The sequence below is a fragment of the Furipterus horrens genome, unplaced genomic scaffold (assembly GCF_987537825.1).
Source record: "Furipterus horrens unplaced genomic scaffold, mFurHor1.1.pri manual_scaffold_3, whole genome shotgun sequence".
NCBI lineage: Eukaryota > Metazoa > Chordata > Mammalia > Chiroptera > Furipteridae > Furipterus > Furipterus horrens.
Window position 1 is genome coordinate 115,665,252 of NW_028327173.1, and position 27,723 is coordinate 115,692,974.

Here is a 27,723-nt window from a genome sequence, read left to right on the forward strand (position 1 = left end):
CGTGTCACTCCCGAGTCGGACTGCACAACCATTCTCGGCGGTGCAGATAGACTCTTAAGAAGCTACACCATCGTCTCTCGAGACGGACAGCTGCCGACGACGACGACCTTCTACAAGATACCTAACAAGCATTTGACAAGTCTCTGCATGCAGACTTGACCGTTTAGTGATGCCAAACTTCCTCCTAAACTAGCACCTCCATTTTCAGATAATTCTTTTTTTTTTTTAATTGATTTCAGAGAGGGCAAGGGAGAGAGGGAGGGAGGGAGGAAGAGAGTGAGTGAGTGAAAGAGATTGGCTTGTTCCACTTACCCATGCATAAATTTATTGATTCTTGTAGTGTCTTTGATGAAGAGCAAACTAGCAACCTTGACGTATCTGGGTTATGCTCTACCCAACTGAGCTACCCTGCCAGGCCTCAGATAAATCTTTAACCCAAGTAACACTATCTCTCCAACGTTCGCTTTTGCTTCTGTAACTGAAAAGCAAGTTGGGGTCCCACTGCCCACCACCACCCTCTAAGTAAAATTCCAGAGGCAAAGGTTTGGTGTCAAAGGAAAAGAGTCTACTCAAAAGCAGCTTCTGAAGCCTATCAAGTCACAGCTTTAGTCATTTAAGCTCATCAATTAAGGCTAAACTCTAACACCTGGGTTCTCTTATTCTTTCCCGTTAGTTTCTGTAGGGTTAGTTCACAAACTAAAACAACATAATACACAAAAGCCAAACAATTTTGGAAGAATGGCTGGCTTCTGCCTCAGAGCCCGTTCCCTCTAGAACATCAAAAGAATAAACCTGCTATTCTCTGCCAGGCCAGTCCCATCCTAGGCTGTGCCTGGAGTTCCTTCCCGTCCAAAATACTATCCCCTTGGGAAATGCAGGCAGCTGCAGCACGATCAGTCAGGAATCCTTGAGGAAGAAGAGCATGAAAGCCAGAGCTGGAGCCAGAGGAGCCTGAGCCTGAGAGAAAGCCAGCTCAGGAGCCAGAAAACTCATGAGCCAAAGTGCCAGCCTTCTTTTTATTTCCATTGGCTCCGGAGGCATTCAGCTTCTCAGCCAGTCCCGTCCTAGCCTGCCTTCCACCGCCTCTGCGAACTCCTCCTATGGCCCCTCCTACTTCTCCCCAGTGATCTTAATGAGCTCTCTCTGTATTCTAGTTGTGCCTCTGAGGCCTGTCAGTTGTTTAAAGACAGACTCGAGGCCATCTAAGTTTGTCTCCTCAAATATATACATTTTCCATTCTCTCAAATATACCTTGTGTGATGTGGCTTCAGCTCACTCTTCTATGGATACACTCCTGTTCGTGAAAGTTATTTTCAAAATGTGATTCCCAAAACCAAACACAATCTACCAAATGTGTTTTACAGGGAAGGAAGGCTCTTATTTCCTTGTGATAGGATTAGTAATTGCATTATACTTTTTTTTTTCAACTACATCACACTGTTGACTTAATTTTACAATCAACAATAACTCTAAGATGTTTTCACATGTACTATATTATCCACAGGGTTTTTGTTGTCTTGTTTTAAACCAAAGTGCAACATTTTACATTTAGTGTTAGGTAATTTCATTTTCTTAGATTTAACCTTCCATCTCCCATTCCAGCTAATCAGGATCACTAAAATTTTAATTCTATCACTCAGCATATTAGCAATGTCTCCCAGTTTCATAATTTGCCAGTTTAATGAGTATGTTATTTTAATAAAATGAATTTTAAATGTTGAATCCAACATTTCAAAAGACATTACCGGATATACTTTAGGCACTATTTGAGCACAGACTTCAAGCCATTATAAATTCAATTTCTGTGTTTTACTATGACTTGAAGGTATTTGTATTTAATTATTGCCTTGAGTGAGACTTATTTGGGGGAGATTTAATCTGAAAATATCTCCATATTTTTTTAAAATCCCTAAGGATTCCAGTTTATCATAAAGACTGTAACAATAAAACATTAAAATGATTTCCTCATGTAAAACCTGGAAGAATTCAGAGTTTCCAGATATTATCCTTGGTTTTTAGCATACATACATTACTATGATCATTTATTAAATTTATTTTGAATTTAGCAGTTTTATTTCCATTTTCACAACTCTATTATGCCACTGAATTGTCCCTAGAATCTATACTCCTAATTCAGTGAAAGCGAGGTGAATCACAGCTATCTTTGTTTTAGTTTTAGTGTGCAGCACAATCCTGAGGGAGATGCAGATGTTCAGGGAGAAAACCAACCAACCAACCAACCAACCTTGTAAAGCCATAACGACACTCCTTTGTGCCATAAAGAGTGTCCATGTTGCCTGAATTTTTATAAATGTCAACAGGGCAGCATGACACTTTTAAGAGAAACTGTGTGCTCTCTGCCACATTTCTGATGCCTTTTTCAGTGTGACGAAAAGTACAAACAGCAAAAGGAAGAATACCACATTCGTGAACCAGGTGAGGAAACTACTACACAATTTTATTTCTATTTCTCACAGGCTATGTGTCAGATGCATGGCGCAGGAAGGAAATCAAGAGTGACTCCTTTCCAGCCAAAACAAACTATTTTACCAGAGATGAGAAAACTGCAAAGGTTGTGCTAAATTAAAATATTTCAAAGAATGGATCCTAAACTTTGCTCTAAATATATTTTTAAACAAAGTGGAACTACTCAATTGAGTAACAAAATGTTTGCCGATAATTGTTTCTGCTTTCCCTACTTTCTATTTGCTTTATAAAGTTTTATATTTAGACTAGACTCTTGTAAGAAGTGAATATAAATTAAATCTGAAATTAAAATATTACTTCACAATTCAAGTGGGTTTTTTTTCTTCCAAATAAATTTTATGTCAATAAAGTAACATAATATAAGGCTTTATTTTTGTTTATAACACACTGGGTATTTATCTATAGGTACCCTGAGACAACTACTGTATAGCTCAGTAAAAATACTGGTTTTTCTTTACCTTGGTAAAGTATGTGACTGCAAGGGCCTAATTAGTAATGGGGACTGATCCAAAAAAAGACAGCCCCAATTTTCAGAGAGTGACATCACCTGAAGATATTGTGAGATTAAAAAAACAACTTCTTCTAATTAACTTTAGTATAACTCATATAAAGCAAACACAACACTCAGAAGGAAATGGTCCACTTAATTGATTCATGGTTCATCTGCAAGATACAGCCAAATAGAAAATTTTAAAATTGTAAATATTTATTATATAATTATAGGAGTAAAATACATGCATATTTTTATCTGTTTCATAGTAGTACCTTTTTATGTAAAGTGTGGTTTGTAGGACACTAGCACTGGCCTCAGAAGCTTGTTAAAAATGCAAAATCTTGGGTCCCACCCCTACCTCCTGAATTAGAACCTACATTTTTTTTAACTTTAAACAAATTTTTATTACATAAAGGCCACATAATTGGTTATTTGTCTACCTTGTACACAATTTTTCTTACAATCTACAGAAAGGCTGCCTAACTTCAGATCAGGTGATGGCAAGCACTAAAACCCTGATTCTAAAAAGAGTAGTAAAAATACTTCAGTGATTTAAGTTGAAAGCAATACATTGGTACATGGCTCCCGTGCTTAGTTACCAGGAATGTACAAATGTATTTTTATGCAAAATAAATAAATAAATTTTCTATAGGCATGGACAATGACAGCAGTAAAACATCATACGTTGTCAACTAAAACCAGTAACTGATGATTATAGTGAATTTTCTTAAACATCAGCCAGCATGTTCTTCGGTCATTTCCTTCAACTGACTTCTCTGAAGTTCTAGGTGAGGACCACTGCCTTGAGCTTCCTCTCACAGTTCTCATTATGAATGGTAAAGCACTATGCCAGGATTAGAACATGTCACCTCCTATACTACCTCCCATTCCACCCATCCCTTCTTTAACAATTTCTGCTGTTGTTAACAGAGAGGTCGCTCCAGCAGCAACCAATAAAGCACTTTTTACAACCTTAGTTGGATCAATGATTCCTTTTTCCACCATGTTCACAAAATCTCCAAGCATAGCATCATAACCAACTTCTGAGGAACTTTGCATAATTTTCTTAATTATCAATGATCTCTCAACACCTGCATTCTTAGCGATGATCATTGCAGGAATTCTGAGTGTTTTTTAAATAATTTCCATAACAATTTTTTTGTCTTCATCAGCTGGAGTTAATGAGTCCAAAGCTGGACAGCACTGAAGCAGGGCTCAACCCCCTCCCAGAACAATGCCTTCCTCAACAGCTGCTCATGTATCATTGAGGGCATCTGTTACTCTTCCTTTTCATTCACTTCAACATCACTTGACCCACCAAACTTCAGCACAGCTACTCCATCTGAGACTTTTGCTAGACATTCATTTAATTTTTCCTTTTCATCTTCACTAGTTGTGATATCTAACCTCTTGATGATTTCTTAAATACATTTTTCAATGTGAGCCTTGTCACCTTTTCCTTTCAAGAGCATGGAATCATCTTTGGTCACAATGAACCTCTCCAACTTTTCCTAAGTCACAAGGCTGAACATCTTCAAGATTGGGAGTCAATCCTTCTCCAAACACTGCACGACCAGTAGCAATAGCCATGTCTTTAAGCTGGTTCTTTCTATTGTCACCAAAACCTGGAGCTTTGACTGCTAAAACCTGAAGATCAATTTTTAGCCTATTCAAAACAAGTGTACTTAAGAGTTTCTCCATTAACATCTTCGGCAATTATGACCAAGGGCTACGGTGAGAATTGTCAATTTCAAGACTAGGTACAATGGACTGAACACTAGAAATTTTATTTTCACTCAAAAGAACATAGGCATCTTGGAATTCATATTTCTGACCTTTTGCTGTACAATAGTCGCTGGCTATATCGCGGTTCACTTATCGCGGCCCCACTGTATTGCGGGATTTTTAAAAATATTATATTTAATTATTTACCAAGGATTTTTCGCTATATGGTGGGATTTTGCAGTACTGTATATGTATGTTGTTAAAGTTACATAGGTTTAAGAGTGTAGAATAAATGTAAGGTTCCTACTTCGTGGGGGGATGCGGGGGGCGGTGTCTGGAACATAATACCCGCAATAAGTGAGGGAAAATGAAGCCAAGCTGTATTGACTCTGTCTTTCCCTTGGACCCTTCAGCTGCGAAGAGAGGGGGGGTCTGCTGCATGGGTAACAGCAGACCCTCCATATCACCCTGCCCAGGCTCTGTAGCTTCAGCTTCACTGGAGAGGACACTCCAGCGTCATCGCAAGATGTCGATTCAACACGGGAGGAGACAGATACTGTGTCACTCCCGAGTCGGACTGCACAGCCATTCTTGGCGGTGCAGATAGACTCTTAAGAAGCTACACCATCGTCTCTCGAGATGGACGGCTGCCGACGACGACGACGACGAATGTATTAATAAAGTATGGAGAAATATAACCTTGATCAATCTTCATGCCTTCTATAATTTCTAATTCATCATTCAGTGTTTTTCTGTGGGAGGCCAGTATGTATGGTACAGAGGGCTGTAGCCGCTGTACCCCACATACCATACTGCCGGTCCCACACTCTGGGGAGGTTTTAGAAGTAAAATAGGGATGCAATGTACTCTTTGAAGCTAATGAAGCCTGCTTGCTCTGTGTAGCCCCAAACTCTTATCCGTAGAATGTGAAAACAAAATGTTTAAGTAAAAAGAGACATCTGAACTTCTATGGTATGCTTCGGTGTCTCACAGTCTTGCTACCTATCTCCCTATGCTCATTTATGTTTCCCTTTGTTCTTACTCCCAACCGTTTGGTGGAGGTCTGCATACTTACCCCGTGCATTTCTGCACATAGCAAATTCAATAAAAACCCTGACTGAGAAAGGAGTGATCAGTCATCTCCTATGAGAGACACTCACCCTTCTCTCTCCTCACAATATGCTTCTGGGTCAGTTCTTTCATCGGTGGCGAGGCAGCTGCGGAACAGAGAACCTCTCATTTTTCCACTCTTTACTGTGATGATGTCCTTTCTTCCAGCTTTTTTTATTGCATTGGAAATCATGTTGCCAATTTGTCTCCATTTGCAGAAACTGTAGCAACCTGAGCTATTTCTTCAGGGGTTGTCACAGGTTTAGACCCTCCTTAAATTCAGAAATTACAGCATCAACAGCTAACATAACAGGTCTCCTCATTTCCACTGGATTACCACCTTCACTAATCTTCTCAAAGCCTTCCTTGGCAATAGCACATGCCAGCACAGTAACAGTGGTGGTGCCATCACCAGCCTCTTCATTTGTATTATTGGCAACATCTTGAACAAGTTTAGCACCAATATTTTTATATTTATCTTTTAAGTCAGTGTACTTTGCAATGGTCACACGATCTATGGTTACTTTGGGACTTCCCCAGCTCTGTTCAATAATCCCTGTTCTTCCCTTTGGCCCCATAATAACCGCTACAGGATCGGCTAAAAGGCCTTTACCTTGAAACATTAAGGCTCAGGCATCTGCACCAAGTTTTACACCGAGTAAGAGGAGGAGCCAATGCCTTGGACACTGACCTAATCAGTCAAAGGGCTTTATGTAATCGAAGCATTTCTGCGGGGCAGCGGCAGGGCAGTGAGTGGTGAAGCAGGCAGTCGGCAGCCAGTGGGGAACAGAGAGCAGTGAGCACAAGGCGAGTAGCTAGAGTCCCCTCCAGCCAGCGCTCCCTCCACCACTGGCAACGCACCTGCAGGCACCTCCTACCCGCTTCCCATCAGCGGGGCCCGCAACCTGCATGCACTGGCCGGGCCCCAGCCTTACCCCACCTCTCCCTTTCCTACCCACGCCGCAGCCTAGCCAGTAGCCTCAGCCTTCTTGTGCCAGGTTAGGCTAGTTCCAGGGCCACACTCAGTTCTAGAACTCTACAGAAAGAGCAGGGCTCTCTGTAGGTCAAGGGTCAAATGCGTCATTTCCAGAAGGGGGCGAAAAGATGGTACTTTCACCTGGCTAGGAGGCCTGGAAAAGCATAGAAAGTAGAATCTGTATTTTAAACAGATCTCTGGTGATTGCTAGGCACACTGAAGTTTATGAAACAGTGTCAGAGGAGACTTTAAAAGTCTCTGATCTTCCACAGCCAGAACACTATATTTCAATTTAAATAACTAGAACACATAAATAATGTTACAGAGAGAAATGGGGTTCTTTCACGTGATGCCTTGGTGTAAAACCCAACACCTAGTGTTGAGGAAAACAGTATTCCAACCTGAGGAGGGCAGTGAGCACTTCAGCTCAGAACCTTGTTCTCCCACGGGACCCAACACTTCCCTTGCTCCCTAAGAGGCTAGAAGCCAAAAACATTCCCAGAAGTTCCCCATCCCTCATCTGTCAGCTGTCTCCTTCAGGATCTGGGGTATGATGTCATCAGCCTCCATATAACAGTTCAGGAAAACGTGTGCCATGTTGCACTGGATCACGCATGGTTCTCTCTTTGCCCCTTCAAAGCCACATGGTATTCTCCGTTTCAAAGCCCCATGGAATTCTCCCCACCAAAATGCCTGTTGTCTATTTTTAAATCTCTGACTGAGTCCTGTGACACAGTGGGCCTGGAAACCAGTTCTGGCCATTCACAGAACCTTGTGCAGGCTCTATATGCTCTTTCTGCACTATTTCATGGTTAAAACACCTCCCATCTCCTTGGGGCCTTGGAAGAACCAAACCATTTGCATAATTAAGACACTAGCTACTAGCCATAGCTACGTAAAGGCATCTTAAAAGCTGTTCCCTTCTCCCCATCCCCCAAGCCACAGGCTCTGGGGATTTTGGGGGATCCCTACTCTGTAACAATTATAGACGCATTATTGACTCTTGCATCCCTTTTAAATTAACTAAAAAAAATATTTGTATGAATTTGCCAAATAATGAACAAATAACTGATTGTGGTGACAAGAATGAGGGTTACATGAATATTTTAGCTGACCAGGGAAAACGAATCTGATGCATATTATGGTGCATTCTTTCAGTATGCTTGCTCCTTGTGAACTTGCAAAGGATGTTACTAAATGAGATCAAATGAAGCAGCTATACTGAAATCAAAGAAGCATATCAAAAACAAAGTCAAGAAGAAAATCATAATGTCAAATGCAAAGTTTCATTTGAATAGGAAATATAACTGTGTGTTCAAAATGACAATGTTATAGGCAGTCATGAGGTAGATCTTATTAACTTCCTTCTCTTTTATCTTTCATTTCCAAGATTAAACTCCTCAGTGGTTCAAACTTTTAAAAAAGTACACAGATCCCTTCATGAGCTGCTTGTAACTGTCCAGGCTCATATCCTGCCACTTCATGTGCCCCACCACACAGCCAATTCCACACTGCCCATTCAAATTGCTAAGCCTTTGTACTTTGCTCCCCATTCCTAGGAAGGCCTTTTCTGTTGCTTTCTTCTTGCCTTCTGGTGCTCATCCTCCAAGTGTCAGGTTTCAGAAGAATTACTCTTTCCTCTTTTCTGCCAATGTAGTAGCACTTAATGTGCTGTACACACATTTATTGACACCTTCTCTTCCACTAGGTCAAGTTCCTTCAGGACAGAAATGCCTTTCTTATCTTTCTAAAACCATACCTAGCACATGCCCAGCACTAACTGTGTATCTCCATTCTTGGGGGTCTCTATTTTTTATTAATTTCTTGATTAGCTGGACTCCATTTGGTGAGAATTTGGTGATGTTTTTATTCTTTATCTTTTTTCTTTTTAAGAACTCTTAAAAATTTTGTTCTCTGAGGTCTTTATATTTGAATGATAACATGGGTGGATATATTTTGAATCAATCTTCCTTTGTCTAAGAATGTAGAGGGCATCTCTATTTCTTCCAGCACTAAATGTTTCTGTGAAAAGTCTGACACCAGCTTGAATTTTTCCCTTTGTAAGTAACCTACTTATTCTGCTTGATTTCTAAAGAACATTTTTGTTTTAATCCTTGAGGCCCAATAACAACCAGGACATATCTCAATGTTGATATTTTAATATCAACTTTTCCTGTTAGATGTATGTGCTTCCTTATTTAAAAATTTTTCCATTATTATACTGTTACTGGAACCCCAATGTTTTTTCCTTGAGCCCACCTGCCTTCATTCACTGGCCCAAAGAAATGAACAAGTAGAAGTTTGCAGCATAGAAAGAAAAATATAGTTTAATATTTAATTGGCCAATTGAGACAGGGAGCTTATGCTCTGAAAACTTGGCTCCTCAATGGCACATAGGTTGCAGATTATTTAGGGCAAAATTACAAGACATCATGGGTTAGGAGGTATGGGATTATGCTGAGAGCTGACTTGTTGGAGTTAAGGTAAGGATAATAATTTCTTTAAGTGTTGAGGACAGCTCTGAGTTTTGTTCCAGGGTCTATCTTGTCTCATGGGAAATTAGCCAAGGTATCACTCTATTTTAGGGCCCAAGAGCTGAAACATAACTTAGGTCAAGATATTATTTTTAGCCTGACAGAGGTCCGGAACTTGTGACCATTAGTCAGGTCCAGGCTATTATCTTCTTCCTCAGGGGTTGCAGATTATGAAAAGAAAGGCTGGGTCTCTGAGGGATGGGGGGGCGTGAGGGGGGAGGAGGCAGGAGTCGGGTAGAGAAGGGGAGTTTCTAGATCTAGGATTTTAAAATAAATTTAATCAGTCACAGAAACTCTTGTTCTCAATATCTGAGTACTTTTTTTCACCATCCATTGTCTACTTCAACTTCAGAGATACCAATTGTCATTGTCAATCATGCATGTCTACCATCCGCTTCCTAATTGCTTTAATCTTCCTCTATTTTGCATTCACTGTGATCTTATGCCTTTCTTCCATCACATTAATTTAAATGTCAACTGCATTTTCTGTTCCTTTTTTTTTAATGTATTTGTTAGATTTTAAATGTTATCTCAGTGAGTATCCTTGACCTTGAACTTGTTCTTTTATTTATTTTTTAAGTATATTTTATTGATTATGCTGTTAGAGTAGTCCCAATTGTTTTTCCTTTCCCACCCTCCTCCCAGTACCTCCCTTAATTCCAGCAGTCCCAACCCCTTAGTTCATGTCCATGGGCTTCTTTGGTTTCACCCTTTTATATACTATTTTTTTTAATGTGCTTTATAGATTATGCTGTTACAATTGTCCAAATTTCTTTTCCCTTTGTTCCCCTGCACTCAGTGACCCCCCTCCCTCCAGTTGTCCCCCCACCTTAGTCCATGCCCATTGGTTGTGCATATAGTTCTTCTCAACATCTTCCTGTCTACTCCACTTCCTCCTACTATGCTTCTTTTTTTTAAGTATATTTTATTGATTATATTGTTACAATAGTTTTACTATGCTTCTTAATTCCTGTACTATCTCCCTCCCTTTCCCCCCTTTCCCCTCCCTGCTGACCTACCCCATAATGTTCCCAATACCTATAATTCTTTTCGCACTCTCGTTGCCTACTTAGTTTGCCTTTGTTTTGATTCCCTAGCTTCTGCTGTTGGTTGTTGTGATACAGTTTTCATTTTAATGTTCATAGTTTTGGTTGTCTTTCTCCTAAACAAGTCCCTTGAACATTTCATATAACAGTGGTTTGGATCTGATGAATTCCTTCAGTTTTACTTTGTCCTGGAAGCACTTTCTCTGCCCTTCTATCCTGAATGACAGCTTTGCTGGATAGAGAAATCATGGTTGTAGGTGTCTGACTTTCATTACTTTGAATATTTCTTGCCAGTCCCTTCTTGCCTGCAGAGTTTCTTTTGATAAATCAGCTGATAGTCTTATTGGGACCCCTTTGTATGTAATTCTCTTCTCTCTTGCTGCTTTTAAGATTCTCTCTTTATCCTTGATTTTTGACATTTTGATTATAATGTGTCTTGGTGGAGTTCTCGCTGGGTCCAGTTTCTTTGGAACTCTCTGTGCTTCCTGGACCTGTAAGTCTATTTCCTTCCCCAAGTTAGGGAAGTTCTGCTTCATTATTTTTTCACATAATTTTTCAATTTCTAGTTCTTCTTCTTCACCTTCTGGCAACCCTATGATTCAGATGTTGGGCCGCTTATAGCTGTCCCATAGGTTTCTGAGCCTCTCCTCATTTTCCTCACTTTTTGTTTCCTCTTACTGCACTGGTCGACTGCTTGTTCCTTCCCTATGTCCCAATTTGTTGATTTAATCCCTGATTTTCTTTCCCTCACCACTAGTTTTGTATGTGTTTTTGTTCATTTCAGCAGGACTAGCCTTCATTCGTTCCCCATCTTGTTTAAGATCTGGTGTTAGGTCTGTAAGCATTTTTATAACCAAAGCTCTGAATGATGTCTCAGAAAGATTTCCTATCTGCTGCTTCATTAGATAAGATATTTGCTGTCTGGTGAGCTGCATCACTGGAATTTCTATCATGATCTGTGCCATCGTGACAGTTTTGTGTTTACCTTTGTTTCCTGGGCAGGGTTGTCACACCTCCTATGCTATAGGGGGCAGACCCCAAGACTCGTCACAACCGGGCAACCCTTCTCACCATGCTGTAGCGTTTTCTGTGAAGGTGGGGGTCCAAGATAAATTCCTGCCATTCACTCTCTGCTGAGATACTGGGAGCCTCCTCCTCTGTTCTCCCCACTCAGAGCCTCACAGTCCAAGGCAATGGGGATCTGCCTTCCCCGGCATTGGAATCACAAGCTGACAGGTCTGGTCTGCAGCCAGGGGTGCTCCCCAGGCACTTATCACCTCCTCTTACTGCTTACTGCTATCCTGCTGCCATCATTACTGATGCCACCGCCAGCACAGCCTGACCTCTCCACCCCGGCTTCGCTCCTCCTACCCGTCCAGACAAACACCACTCCTTTATAACTTCATATGTTGATCTTCCATTTATTTTCCGGAATTCTGATTATTTCTGGTTTTGCGGTATCTGTATTCCTTCTTAGTTGTGGAGGGAGATGAAGCGTGTCAGTCTAGGCCTTCATCTCATCCGGGAGTCTCTTGTTTGTGTTTGCCTCTGGGTCTTAAGTAGAGCTGTCCTATTCTTTTTTTAATTAAATATATTTTATTGATTATGTTGTTACAGTAGTCACAACTTTCTTCCCCTTTGCTCCCCTCTGCCCAGTACCCTCCTTCCCCCAGCAATCCCATGTCCCCCCACTTAATTCATGTTCATGGGTCATGCATGTAAGTTATTTGGCTTCATCATTTTGTATATTATTCTTAAATTCTCCCTGTCTATTTTGTACCAACAAATTATGCTTCTTAATCCCTGCACCATTTCCCCATTTCTCCCCCTCCCCCCTCCCAGCTGATAACCCTCCAAATGATTCCCATACCTATTATTCTGTTACTATTCTGGTTTGCTTAGTTGGATTTTGTTATCAATTTTTAGATTCAGTTGTTGATAGATGTGAGTTTGTTGTCATTTTAGTGTTCATAGTTTTGATCTTCTTTTTCTTAAGTAAGTACCTTTGACATATCATATAATAATGCATTGCTGATAATAAACTTCTTCAGCTGTACCTTGTCTGGGACAACTTTATCTGCCCTTCCATTCTAAATGATAGCTGTGCTGGATAGAGTAATCTTGGTTGTAGGTCTTTGCTTTTCATCACCTGGAATACTTCTTGCCAGTCCCTTCTTGCCTGCAAAGTTTCTTTTGAGAAATCAGCTGATAGTCTTTTAGGAACCCCTCTGTAGGTAACTCTCTACTTTTCTCTTGATGCTTTTAAGATGCTCTCTTTATCTTGAATCTTTGGCATTTTAATTATGATGTGTCTTGGTGTGGTCCTCCTTCAGTCTAGCTTGTTTGAGACTCTCTGTGCTTCCTGGACTTGTATGTCTATTTCCTTTGCCAAATTTGGGAAGTTTCCCTCCATTATTTTTTCACATAAGCTTTCAGTTTCTTGCTCTTCCTCTTCTCCTCTGGCACCCCTATGATTTGGACGTTGGCATGTTTAAAGTTGTCCCAGAAGCTCCTAAGCCTCTCCTCATTTTTTCAATTCTTGTTTCCTCATTTTGTACTGGTTGACTATTTTTTTCTTCCTTATGTAACAAATCATTGATTTGAACCCCAATTTCCTCCCCTTCACGATTGGTTTTGTGTGGATTACCCTTCTTTTACTTAGCCTAGTCTTCACGTCTTCCCTTATTCGTTTGCCATATTCAAGTATATCTATCAAGCCTGTGAGCATCTTTATCACCAGTGTTTTGAATCTGCATCTGTTAAGTTGGCTATCTACTCGTCTGTTAGGTTAGCTATCTCCTCATCGCTTAGTTCTCCTACTGGACCCTTCATCTATTTTCCCTTTGGGCCATACTTCTCTGTCTCCTCATCTGACCGGCTCCTGTGTTCATTTGCCTCTGTGTCTTAGGTAGAGCTGTCGCTCCTGTTACATTGTAAGGGGCAGAGCCTTAGGTATTCATCATTACAGGGCGACCCACTTTCCACTTGTGGTGCTGTATGTGGGGGAGGGATCAGAGAGGGAACAATGCTGCTTGCTCAGCACTCACCCCTTTTCTAGGCACTTCTCCCACTTCTGTATGGGATTCGTGCCTCTCTAGCTGTTGCCCTGGCCGTCGTTCCCAGAGTGGGTGGGCCTGTGGACATTCTAGGACCATGGGGGCCCTTTAAACAAGCGGGAGACTGGCTGTTTCTTCCTCCGCCCCAACCTCCACTGGTTTGCACAGTCAGAAGCAATGAGGCTTGATTTTCTCTGGCGCTGGGATGGTGAGCTGTGCAGTCTGGTCAGGAGCTGGGAACACTCCCCAGATGTCCCTCCCCACTTTTTAAAACATGTGACTGCTCTTTTTTGCTGGCCTGCAGCTGCTGCCACTGCTACCACTGCTGCCACAACCACACGGCATCCTCTCCACCCAGGCTCCGACCCTCCTACCTGTCTGGATGAGTATTTCTTCTTTATGTCTTTGTTTGTTGGATTTCCATGCAGCTTGATTTTCTAGAACTTCTGGTTGTCTCTAGTTTTGAGGTAGTTATATTACTTCTTGGTTGCGGAGGGAGACCCAGCATATCTGTCCAGGCCTCTATATTGGCCTGAAGTCTCCTGTACTATTCTTAACATCCCCCTGTCTATTTTGTTTCTACTGTATATGCTTCTTGATCCCTTCACCATTTCCCCCCCATTCTTCTCCTTCCCCCTCCCAGCTGATAACCCTCCAAATGACCCTCATGCCTATGATTCTGTTTGTGTTCTGGTTGTTTGTCTAGTTAATTTTTGTTTTTATTTTTTAGATTCAGTTGTTGATAGTTGTGAGTTTGTTCTCATTTTACTGTTCATAGCTTTAATCTTCTTCTTTTTCTTAAATAAGTCCCTTTAACATTTCATGTAGTAATGGCTTGATGATGATGAACTCCTTTAGCTTTACCTTATTCCCTCCCATTCTAAATGATAGCTTTGCTGGATAGAGTAATCTAGGTTGTAGGTCCTTGCTTTTCATCTCTGGCTACTTACAAGCCCCCTCTTGCCTGCATAGTTTCTTCTGATAAATCAGCTGATTGTCTTATGGGAACTCCTTTGTAGGTGGTTCTCTTCTTTTCTCTTGCTGCTTTTAAGATTCTCTCTTTATTTTTAACCTTAGGTGTGATCTTCTTTGGGTCTAGCTTTTTTGGGATTCTCTGTGCTTCCTGGACTTGTATGTCTATTTCACCAAATTAGGGAAGTTTTCTTTCATTATTTTTTCAAATAAGTTTTCAATGTCTTGCTCTTCCTCTTCTCCTTCTGGCACTCCTATAATTCAGACATTGATACATTTAAAGTTGTCCCAGAGGTTCCTAATCCTCTCCTAATTTTTTTCAATTCTTGTTTCTTTTTTCTGTTTCAGGTGAATGTTTATTTCTTCCTTTTGTTCTAAATCGTTGAATTAAATCCCAACTTTTTCCCATCACTGTTGGTTCTCTGTATATTTTTCTTAATTTCACTTTGTGTAACCTTAATTTCTTAATTTTTTTGCTGTACTCTATGAGTTATCTGAGCACCCTGATCACCATTGTTTTTCACTCTGCATCTGATAGGTTGGCTACTCCATTTTGTTTAGTTCTTTTCTATTTTGCTCTGTTCTTTCATTTGGGCCATATTTCTTTGCCTCCTCAATTTGGCAGCCTCCCTGTTTTGTTTCTGTGTATTAAGTAGAGCTGCTTTGATTCAGTGTCTTGGTAGCATGGCCTAATGTAGTAAGTGTCCTGTGGAGTCCAGTGGCACAATTCCCCTATCACCCAAGCTGGGTACTGGAGGTGTGCTCTTTGTGTGGGCTGAGTACACCCTCCTCTTGTAGTTGAGCTTGGTTGCTGTTGGCAGATCAATGGGAGGGATTTACTTAGGCCAGTCAGCTGCAAGAACTGGCTGCGACCACTGACTACCCCCTGCCCACCCTCTATGGTAGATCAGTTATGCTGGGGCAGGGTGGTGGTGCTCCTACATGGCATGCCACTGTCCACTGGGTGTGCTGGCCTTGGGGCTTCCCAGATGGTGTAAGCCAAAGTCAGTCCCCACCTTTGTTTTGCCCAAGGCATGCTGCTTGAGCTATAAAGCAATCTTAGATGGCTGCTACTTGTGCTGGGCTTGAAGATTCCCAGGTGAAGCCAAGCTGTGAATCTAACTTGTCTGCGGTAGTATCAGGTCTAGAGTTTACTGAGACCAGCTGTTGCCTGTTTCATAGGATTTAGGAAGTTATGAAGCAAGAGCCAAGATTAGCCATTCATATGGAAAAGGGGCTTGAGTGGGCCTGTAAATTGGATGAAGCAGAGTCTCTGGGAATCTCCAAGGGAGGTCAAACAGTGTTAGCCAGGTTGATGGAGTCTCAGGTATGGTACCAGCTTGCTGTCTCTATGGAAGGAGGGTTCAGAAAAGGGACAATGGCCTCTAATGGCCTTGATGCAAGACACTTCAGTTTCTTCCTGTGTACCACTGGTGTCTTTCAAGCTGCTACCCTGGTGCTGGAACTCAGAGTGAGTCTGAGTAGGTGAGTCTGTGTGTGGGTTCTTTAAGGGGAACTGCTTGGGGCTTCAACAATTTCTTCTACTGACTCAATCCCCATGGTTTTTGCAGCAAGAAGTTCTGAGGACTTAACTTCCTGGCACTGGGTGCCTGGTATGGGGCTGGGACTCCTCGCCCCTGAGATAGCCACCCCAAATTTTTATTTACCATATGTGGGTGAAAGATTAGCCCATTCCACATCTGTGCCCCTCCTAAGTGTCTGGATGAATGTGGTTTCTTTAATTCCGTAGTTGTCAGACTTCCATTCAACTCAATATCTGATAGTTTAAATGATGGTTGTTCTATATTTTAGTTGTAATTTTGATGTGATTCTGTGAAGAGGGAAGCCCATCTGCCTGTGCTGTTATCTTGACCGGATTGCCCCCTTGTCTTATTTCATTCTGTTGTTTTATATTCTTACCTTTAAACTTTTATTTTTTTTTTTGTCTTCATATAAAATTCTTTTACAACAGGAAGCATCTACAAGGAAACAGTTTCTGTTACAGAAATTATAAATCATTGCAGACAGTTTCCTCATCTGTCTTTTACATGTGTGTTTCTGTCTTTGTCTTTCTCTTAGCCCATTTGCAGAGTTTCATGTCATTTTTTTACTTATGTATGCGTAAATGGGAACATTATTCAGATGTTATTTGCTCTAATGTAATATTTTGCATCATTTTATTTCTTTCTTTATAGCCTTTCATTAAGATTATAGTAGAAGATATAATCCTTGAAGGGGGAAAATGTTTGCCACTTTGAAGATGACTTTTGGGATATTGATTTTAAGCCATGTGTTAGAAGTGTATTAGAAGCAAAATACTAAGAAAGAACCTTTAACTCTCCTTTCCTGCCTATGAGATTAGGATCAAAATGTTACTTAGGTAGTTAGCTAACTTATTTATAATTTGCCATGATCATTAACCTTTGTGTTCTTTCTGTTTTCATAGAGTGTGTGGCCATGACCTTGTTTTCCTGGTTGTTTGTTTACACAAAACCGGCCTCACTTTAGAAGCCCATCTACATTGCCATCTCCTGAAATGAGACTCAATAGTTTAACTCAATTGACCTGTTATAAGGACTAGATGATTGAGTTGGTGAAGTATGAGGTGGTCTATAGGCTTTACTTTAAACTCCTTTCCCTTCTCCATCTAAATATTCAGACAGAAGAGGCCCAAAGGTCCTGTGAGGGGTTGGGGGCACAATCTTAGAATGTTAAATTCAGGCTAATTTGAGTTAAGTATGGTAAGCAAGAGGGCTTCACACAGGTGTGATAAACCTTCTCCCAGGGAAGCCACTCCTCTAACTTAATCTGGGACACTGTAAAGTTAGCCCACCCCCGTCACCTAGTTTTTACCTCTCACCAGAGCTTTTTTGCTATAATTCTCCTCATTTTTCACTATGCCTTTTTAACCTTTTTGTCAAACGTGTCACCTCTAGAATACAACAAGTATGTCAACTTGTCCAACATTGCCAGCCTCTAGACATCCCAGGTATAGCAGACTGAGCTGGACTTTGCAAAAATCCCTCTTCCCTGCATGAAGATTCCCCTTCCCTGTTTGTTCCTTTCTTCCTTTGTCAGATAGGAAGAACCTCTGTGCCTGGGGATAGGCAGAACTATGGCCCTTGATAGCAAGAAGCTATAGAATATGAGACCTTCATCCATTTACCCTTGTAAAATTACAAGGCCCATGGCTTCAGGGGAGATGTGACCATATTAGCTCATTAGCTAATTTTTTTTGAAGATTTTATTTGTTTATTTTTGGAGAGAGAGGAAGGAAGGGAGAAAGAGAGGAAGAGAAACATCAATGTGTGATTGATTCTCACGTGCCCCCAGCTGGGGACCTGGCCTGCAACCCAGGCATGTGCCCTGACTGGGAATCGAACTGGAAACCCTCTGGTTCACAGACTGTTGTTCAATCAACTGAGTCACACCAACTAGGGCTAGCTAATTATTAATAAAGGAAAAAAGCAAGGGAATCAGACATTGTTGAGCCTAATGGGCTGTACGCTTAGCCAAGAAGCTAAGGGGATCACAGTACTGCACTGCCAAGAACCAATACCCCTCCCTTTGCCCGTCTGGTACTGGATTGTTGGAGAGAGGAGGGAAGAGGTAAGCACATGCTCAATAGAAGTCAAAATGGCACAGGGACAAGTGCTTGACCATACAGTCCTGTCAGTCTAACCTGGAAAAGGAAAAAATTGGCTAGGGGGTAGACCCATCAGAAGCCTGCTAAGCTTAGGAAGTTGATTCTTTATTTTGAAAAAGCTCCAAGTGCTTCCCAAGCACTATATACACTGGAGGACACAATTTTTGTTGAGTTAGATCTGACATTTGTTTTTGACTAACTTTTGGCATCTGAATCCAAAAATGACCACATTTTTTCTCTAACACATCAAATTTTTAAGATACATGATACCCTCCCCTTGTCCCCAAAATCATACAAGATGTACATACAAAGGAAAGTAAAGAAAAAATTACCTGAAAAAACTGTTTATTTAAAGTTACTTTATTCATATAAAGGCTATATATTGTTACTGTAAGTAAAATTGTGTACAAGTAGTAAAGTTCTGCTACCAAACATACATATTAAGGTATTTTATCTTTTCAAACAACAGGCTAGGAAATGGCAAAATGAGGTACTTGAAACAGTCTTCTTCAGTTGGCAAAGCTTTAACAAATTGCTTCATGAGACCCGGTTTTATGTGCAGAGGTGGGAATATAATGTCCTTTCTGTCAACAAGTGGCTCATGTAGAATGTTTGGATCATCAGGTTTGAGGTCAGATCTTGGAAGCCAATTTGACTCCACCCAATGCTTCTTATGAGCTCTGCTGTCCCACAGGGAAACAGGGATACTTGGTGTATCCGCATTGCTGACCAAGAAGGAAGCAGACCATTTTAAGGTCAACACAGATGATCCAATTGTGCTTGTGATATTGCAACAGATCAATGACTCTCTTTATGTCTTCATATTCTTCATGAAAACAAACTGAATGGCCAATTGGGACTGCACCAAATAAATTGCCATTGTGGAGGAGAACACACTTCAAGCTCCGCTTTGAGCTATCAATTAACAAAGTGGCTCATGTAGAATGTTTGGATCATCAGGTTTGAGGTCAGATCTTGGAAGCCAATTTGACTCCACCCAATGCTTCTTATGAGCTCTGCTGTCCCACAGGGAAACAGGGATACTTGGTGTATCCGCATTGCTGACCAAGAAGGAAGCAGACCATTTTAAGGTCAACACAGATGATCCAATTGTGCTTGTGATATTGCAACAGATCAATGACTCTCTTTATGTCTTCATATTCTTCATGAAAACAAACTGAATGGCCAATTGGGACTGCACCAAATAAATTGCCATTGTGGAGGAGAACACACTTCAAGCTCCGCTTTGAGCTATCAATTAACAGTTGCCATTCAGTTGCGTCCTAGATTGAAATTTTCAATTCCTACATTAAACCATGTATTTTATGGCAATACAGAAAGCCATCGTCACTTCGAAAGTACTGCAGAAATGCACTTTCTCTTGATCGAAAGTAGGATGCCTTTGCTCCTTTTTCAAGCAAGTTTTTCTCATGCAGTCTTGATGCTAGGAGTTCTGAAGCCTCTTTGGATAGTCCCAATTTTCATGCCAAATCATTCAACTCATGCTGATCAAATCCCTTACGAACTGAGTCATCTTCAATTTTAGAATCTTCATCGTTGCTATCACTTAGTCCTTCACCATACTCCTGTTTTTCAAAAGAGTGTAGATCAATGAAAACTGGCACTGGGGTTTCAGCTGAATGAGACACTGGGCATATAGCTGATGGTAGACTAGGATACTCTATTTTATGTGTATTATTCCTGTTATATCCTGACGTTTTCACTATAGAAAAGTAACAGTCACTTGAATGATCTGTGGGCTCTCGCCAAACCGTAGGTATACCAAATGGCAATTGATCATGTGTTCCCTTCTGCTACATCCATAAATTCTCAACACACTGTTTGCACACTTTGTGAGGAGCACAAGACTTACCTTGATCACCAAGTTTTACTTTATAATATGCAAAATAGGCTTGCCTGACAAATGCGCTGATGTTTGTCTTTTGACTGGGAATGGTGAAACTGCCACAGATATAACAAAACGAATCAGGGTTGTTGAGGCACTTACAATGAGAAATAGCAGAGGCAGACATGATCTGAAGGAAAGGAAATAAGTACATATGTAAATAAAGAAATAAATTCTGCTAACTCCTTATATACAGACAAGAACTCGGACTACACTTCAGAATATGAGTCACTATATAGAGCAGCACACAACCTCTCCCCACACTGTCTCATGTGTAACTGAATGGCCTAGACAAGTATGAACCTGTCGCTGGTCTCTAAGGTCATCCCCCACCCCTCCCCACTTGAGGGAGGTTTTCTCTCAGCCAATAGGAGAGCACTAGTGCTTCCCTTGATCCAGGCTTGATCCAGCCTAGAGTGTTCGCATTAAGATAAACTGTAGAGAAAAACTTGACGTGATAAAGGAAAACTAAGTGCAGTTTTGAAATCAGCATGTCTATTTAAGTTTAAAACAGCTGAAAAATCAAACTCAACAAAATTATGTTAAAAATTGTCCCCCTGTGTAATATAATCCCAGGGAACAAAGAGCCATCTCAGTGACCCATGCTCACCCCATGTGCTTGCATGTTCTCTCTCCATAACCATGTGGCCCTAGCAACCACATGACCAATGGCCCCACAAACTCCAAACACAGGTTCCAGGAGGCAGCCTGGGTGCCACAGCACAGGTACCGATTGCACCTGGGAACACAAGCTAAGCTAGCCAGATGGTGAGAAAGTTTGGACTGGATTAAGCTTTAATATGGCACAGAAACTTAAGACACTAGCTTTTTGTTTTGGCCTTGCTGAAAACATGGTTGGACTTTTCCCATGGTAGATGGAACACAGGGACAGCCTTCTATTTCTTTTATTTCCACTCAAATAAATCTTGCCACACCACAATCTCCCATGCATGTGTCCATGAAATGCTTTTCTCGTGATCCCCACTGGCAACAGAAAAGCTTACTCTAGGAAGGGACTCTTATGATGTCACTCAGCCTAATTTGAATTATAGTAAGTATGGTAAATAGGAAGGCTATAGGCAGGGGCCTATTAGCTAGATATCCTGTGTCCCATTGTTTCTGAGTTGCCTAACAGGAATTTGTCTACCATAAGTGTTATGCTCTTCCTCAACTACCTGTAAATATCCCATTTTCACTTCTGAAATCTAAAACCCCATTCCCCACCTCTTCTTTGTCCAAAATGTCATATATACCCAATGTTGCCTCAGTGTCTGACATATTCATGCATATGTGAATTCCTTATGTGCGTGTATTAAAATTTAATTTTTCTCCACCTAGAAGAACTTTGAAGGTGGGAGAAAAATTATTATATTTTCCTTAACCCCCGTACCTTGATAATGTCTATAAAAGAGAGTAAAAATAATAACTAATATTTTTAAACACTGCTATGTGTCAAAAACTGTACTAACTACTTTAAGTTGTTATAATTTACTTAAGGGAGACACTAAGAAGTAGTGGTTAAGAGAATAGGCTCTGGGTTAAACTGTCTAGGCTTAAGCCTACACAGTTTACCTTGGGCTAATAAATTATTTAATCTCTCTAAACCTCAGTTTCCCAATCTCTAAAATGAGACTAATAAAAATACCTAATATCATTATTGGAGGTAGGAATAAATGAAACAAAGTATTAAAAACACCTATGAGACTCTTAGTCTTTGTCAAATGAATGAATGAATGAATGAATATATATTCTCCAAGTAAAAATTATAACTGAAGTTTGAATAACAAATTTAAATTTGAATAATTTGTGAACAGTGCTTTTATCCTTTTTTTTTTTAATACAAGTGCAGCCAACTTATGAAAAGATGTAGGTTTGAAATAGCAACAATTTTTTAGTTTGATGTCTTAGAGAAATTGAAAGAGGAAGCTTGCCATCTAGTGGAAAACTTAAATTCTAGTGCTTCTGAGTTGTGGCAAATTCTTGAATTCAAGTGAATTGTTGATTTTATAATATCTTTTGTAAGGAACTTTTTTCATGTAGTTTTTTTGTATACATTTATGGGGGGAGAAATGTTCTGTGGTAGGACATAATAATAATAATGATAATCCAGCTCAAATTACCTTAATGTTGCCAGTGAAAATAGAGTTCTTTCACAGTTTTGAGAAATGCATTTTAGGGATGCATATATATGTGGACGAGGTGTAGTGGCAAGATTTATTGGAGTAAAAATTAAGGATTGCCCCCAGGTGCCTGGTGGCTCATACATGACCAGATGGCTCAGCTCTATCCTGCTGTAAAAAAAAGTCCAGCCTCTTGGGGGCACAAGCCTGCACCTGCCACAATCAGACCCAGAAAGGCCAGGACCCAGAGAGGCAGAACTTCTCTGTGTTTCATTTCTCCATCTGCATGTCCACCACCAAGGCTGCATTTGGGTAAGGATGGTTCCTGGGCCTGCGTAGCTGCCACAGAGAGAGAGTGTGTGCAAACAAATGAACAAATGCAAGAACTAATGTGTGTTACCAAGAGGGCCATTATTAAGCTTTAATTGTATTACCTCAAGCTTGGGAGAAAGCAGGCTTTCTTTCAAACTAAGCAATCTCTTCCCTAATCCTTTGCAGGCTTGTGCTGGGTGTTACCCCCCTCCAACCGATCCAGTCTTCTGAGATTTTCCAGGCTAGATTCCACCCCTTTATGCTATCTGGGCTTCTACTATGTATGCTTCCAAGTTTTACCTTGTCATCTGGTTTTCACTGCACATGCACCTAACAAAGGAATTTCCCCTGCAGTTTTTATTCATTCCTCCATAATCCCAACTAATGACTGGTAGGTAGCCAATTCTTCCTGCCAGTTTTGGGGATTAAGTCCCCTCTGCAGAGGATGCAGCTGTCCCTGGGGAGCATGTGGATTTCTAGTGAATCAAGCTTAATGTCCAATTCCATATGATCTTTTCCTTAACTAACTAGCTACCTATGCTAACACTCTGATCAAACAAAATATCTCTACAAGATAACACTTATATCACAGTATTTTCAAGTCAGTCTTGAAAGAAAATTTCAGAAAGTAATTAACAATAGAAAAGCCAAATAGGAGATGCCAGAATTTCACAGTGCCCATGTAGAAGGGCCAAGAATATAAGTAGTTTCATGTTCCCAGATTTCTATCTGATTGTAAGGTCCAGTTTCTTCTATATTAATTGTCTCCTTTCTTCCTCTTTGCATTTATCCTTTTTGTCAATTAAAGTCCAATCATAACGTTCCAAACTATTTTGTCTTTAAAAAAATAATTTCCTTTTACCATCAAAATACAACCAAAACAATTTCCTTTTTAAAAAAACTTCACTTGAGTATATTTTTCTTTTAATTGATTTGAGAGAGAGAGAGAGAGGAAGGAAGAGAGAAAGAAACATTGTGAGAAACGCTCACAATAAAAACACCAGAATACAGGACTTGAGCAGTAGATGAGGCATTGTTTATTCACAGGTCTGCAGGTCCAGGCACAGCCAAATTAAAGGTGCACTCCAACAAACGGAGCAGGCTGGTTTTATCTTACCGCAAGTAAACCCCCCTCCTCCTCCGTTTTTCCATGCTGGATACTCCAGAGTTACAATCTAATGCAATTAACTAAATTAACTGAGGGTGATAATTAACTAAGGGTGGTCTAGTCATAGGTCTGTCTCCAGCTCTCCCTTGAAGTTTCCCTAACTTGTTTGCTGGGCTGTCTAGCTACATTTTCTCATTTCCCTGTGTTTGGTGATGAGTATCTTCCCCCTTTGATCTCAGAGGCAGGCATTTGTGCTGAGCTGCGGAACGTCCCTTCCTGACTTGTAAGTCTGCTAATACTGTTAACTCTGACTCGGAGACCCCCTAATTCAAAATTACATTTGTCCTTTCCTGCTAATTATTGTCTACTGGTTTGAGAGTCACCAGTTTCTTTGTCCCTTACAACATCAATGTGAGAGAGAAACATAGATCCATTGCCTCCTGTACGCATCCTGACCAGGGATCAAACCTGCAACGTAGGTATGTGCTCTGACCTGGAATCAAACCCACAACCGTTTGGTGTACAGGATGATGCTCAACCAACTAAGCTACCTGGCCAGAGCTCCTTTTTAAAAAATATGTCATCGTGTTTAATAAGACTTCTTGGTTTGAATTTAATATTCCTTTAATCACCATGGAGGTACAACCTTGAAGTAGCCAGGTCTTATGAAACTAACTCATATCTCAAGAAACAAATTACACTGGTAGGGTCATGAGCAGTTCTTGGATGAAAAAGTAACTAATCTACATGTTGAACAAGGTTCCTTCTCTCTAAAAATAAGGGAACTTGACAAAGTTATGAGTAATAATTCTTAAAAGAGTCAAGTAAGTGAATTCCATAAAATTATTTGAAAGGTTAATGGTTATAAAATATAATGAGGCAGGAGCATGGTTAGGAGAAAAATGTATCAGTGAGACAGGAAGAAATGCATTTGTGCAAAGAATAGGATAGACAGAGATTCCCAGGACCTCTTGTCTTTCAAGGTCACCTTTGAGTAAGGCCATTTTTTACTTTAATTTCCATACTGAGCTGACCCATCCATGAACTAAGCTTGAGTTTTTGGGGTTTGTTCTTTTCCTTCAGGTAATCATAGAGAATTCCCTATGGAATCACAGACATGAGCTGAGGGAAGGGCACTGATATAATTATGCCACAATTGTCTGTGATAACTGCTCATGAAGCTTGTTTGTGCCATCTGGTCATGCTTATACTTGCTCCCAAATGTACCACTTCCATCTTGCAATGTAGTATTGATGAGACTGCGTGACCTTATTTGGGGGGAAGTCTGACAGGAATCATTTCATTACAGGAATTTCTGGATAGGATAGTCCCTTGATGTCCCATGGCCAGGCAGGACCAGAGTACAGTACAGCAAAAATATGTAATTCTTGCCCTGAGCAGGTGGCTAAGTTGATTGGAGGGTCATCCCATAGACCAGAAAAGTTGCCGGTTTAATTCTAGGTCAGGGCACAGATCTAGGTTGCGGGTTCAATCCTTGGTCGAGGCACAAATGAGAGGTCAATGTTTCTCTCAAACCAATAAAAACATATCCACAGGTAAATATATATATATATATATATATGGGGAAACTACCAAAAAATTAAATTATCTTCTGGAGGGTGAGCCCCTTATAGAACAGGCATCCCCCACTAAGTGAGTGTTCTAGGTACCCTTCTATATCAGTGTACCAGCTGACATTGTTTTGAGAGGCTGCATTTGGCTTCAGTAAATTTTCTTTGAAGACTCAGTGCATTTGCCCATTTCATGATGGTGATTTAGGAGTGCACTCACTCACACTGTGTTGAGTGTTCAGAAGTTTTTAACCAAGAATAACATGACCCCTATGCTCCACCCTCCCTATGCAACCAATTTTGTCCCAAGTGGCTTTTTATTTAATGTCTCTGGATTTAAAAAGTCCTCAAAGTTAAACATTTTGCTGATGTGGAAGAGGTGAAACAAAAAACAGTAGAAGCACTAAAAGGCATCAGAATTGAAGAGTTCAAAAAACTGTTTTCAGCAGTGGAAAAAAAATATCTTGATAAGTGTATTGCATCAAATGGAGAGTACTTTGAAGGTGACTGAAGTTTAAAAATAAATACACAACTTTTTAAAAATAAATTTTGGTTTTCTATATATTATATATATTAATATATTATATATAATATATATATATATATATATATATATATATATATTCTCCATTGAAAATGGCATGGCCTTGCTCCAGAACTTAAGGGACTTTTATTGTGATTTTTTGACTAGGGTTTGCCACAAACTCTATGCAGCATCTTTGCTCACCAACACTTTTACATCATAGATTTTGCCAAATCATAGGGCCCATGTGGCAGAGCTGCTTGCCCCATAACCTGGACCTGTTGCTAATCTTTCCTAATCTAGATCCCATTTAAAGTAGTCAACCTTTTATATATGGACCAGAGAAGTATCCTTAGGTATAGAACTGTGCTCCCTCCAAAACTCAGGGGCCCACCAGTATTGTGCTTCCTTTTTAATGTAGGAGATACAAGATGAAATAAATTGTTTTGTACTTTGGAGGAGCTATCCAAGCACAAAACTGATTAATATATCCCTAAAGTATTTATAAATGTGGCAGACACTTGAATCTTCATAAGATTGTCTCCTGCATTCTAGATCACATGTCTTACCAGTACCACCACTGTACTCTCTCTTTTGCAAATCCAACCCAATCAATGTAATGTCATCAAAATAATTGGTTAAAGTAATATACAGTGAAGAATGTCAAGATCGTCCATATCTCCTCAGAATATATTGGGTTGGCCAAAAATTCCATTTAGTTTTTTCCATAAAATAAAAGACACAATTTTCATTTTCACCAATAACTTTATTGATTTAGATGTTTCGAGTATGTCAGCTATCTCCCATGTAATATAACATTGATTGTTCTCAATTAATGTCTCGATTTGATCACTATCAACTTCAATTGGTTTACCCAATCCTGGAGCATCATCCAACAAGAAATCTCCAGCACAAAACTTTACAAACCACTTTTTGACACATTTCGTCAGTCACAGCACTTTCTCTATGCATGGAACAAATATTTTTCTTTGTGTTTCAGTTTGATTTTACCTTTCTTGAAATAATAAAGCATAATATGCTGGGAATGTTGCTTATTTTCTTCAATCTTCAATTTTAAAATGGCTACACAAAAAATTTACCAATTTTGATGGTTTTTTTAAAAATGCACACTGATACGACAGCTGTCACAATACAGTTTAATAAAATTGTTTTGAATGAAGTTAAAGACAACTATGCACTGTTAGAGCCATCATACAGAAAAAAACAAACAAACTTTTTGGCCAACCCAATATGATTCTGAGTATATGATTTGATGTATAAAGATATAATTTGTGACAGTAACACCATAAAAGAGGGAACAGAGCTTTATAAGAGCACAGTTTTGTATGATATTGAAGCTAAATTGGTAACAATTCAAATTAGATTATTATATATTTAGGTGAAAACAACCCACTGACAATGAAGGAATGAATAAAAAGAAAGTGATAGATACATATGATGGGATGTTACTCAGCTGTAAAAAGGAATAAAATGCTGATACATGCTAAAAGTGTATGAACCTCAATAAAATTATGCTAATGAAGCCAGACACAGAAGACCACATATTATGATTCCATTTACGTGAAATAACTAGATAGCTAAACTTATAGAGACAGAAAACAGACTGGTGGTTGCCAAGAAAAATAGGGAATGACTGTTTAATGGTATGAGATTTTTTGAGGTGATAAAAATATTTGCAGGTGGTGGTTGCACAACATTGCAAATGTATTAAATGCCACTGCACTGTATACTTTAAAATTATTTATTTCAATTTATGTAAATTTCATCTTAATTTTTTAGAAAAGAAAAACAAAGCCCTAATCATGCAAAAACATGAAAATATTCACAGTGTTTTACAGTTATACACAGCATTTAAAAAAAAACAGTAAATATAAGAAAAATAACAGCATGGATTGCACACAGTAAAGGTAAGTAATGTTTTAAAAACTCTTGTTTTAGTTATATGCAATTTTTGTATTTATTAGTTTATTAGGTTACAGTGTAAAACCTATTGCTGTTTTACAAAAAAAATAAAAATACATTAAAAGTCCCTTAAAATGGCCTTCTATTATAACCATGTAATTATCCTTCTGTGATAGCCATGTAAGTATGCAATTCTAATCTTTCACGAAAGAGAG

At 39.8% G+C, this 27,723-nt stretch overlaps 1 pseudogene; it reads right to left on the reverse strand.

Moving 5' to 3' along the window:
- Window positions 1-3,835: 3,835 nt before the first annotated feature.
- LOC150015786 (60 kDa heat shock protein, mitochondrial-like) overlaps window positions 3,836-27,723 on the reverse strand; it is a 28,525-nt pseudogene continuing 4,637 nt past the window's right edge.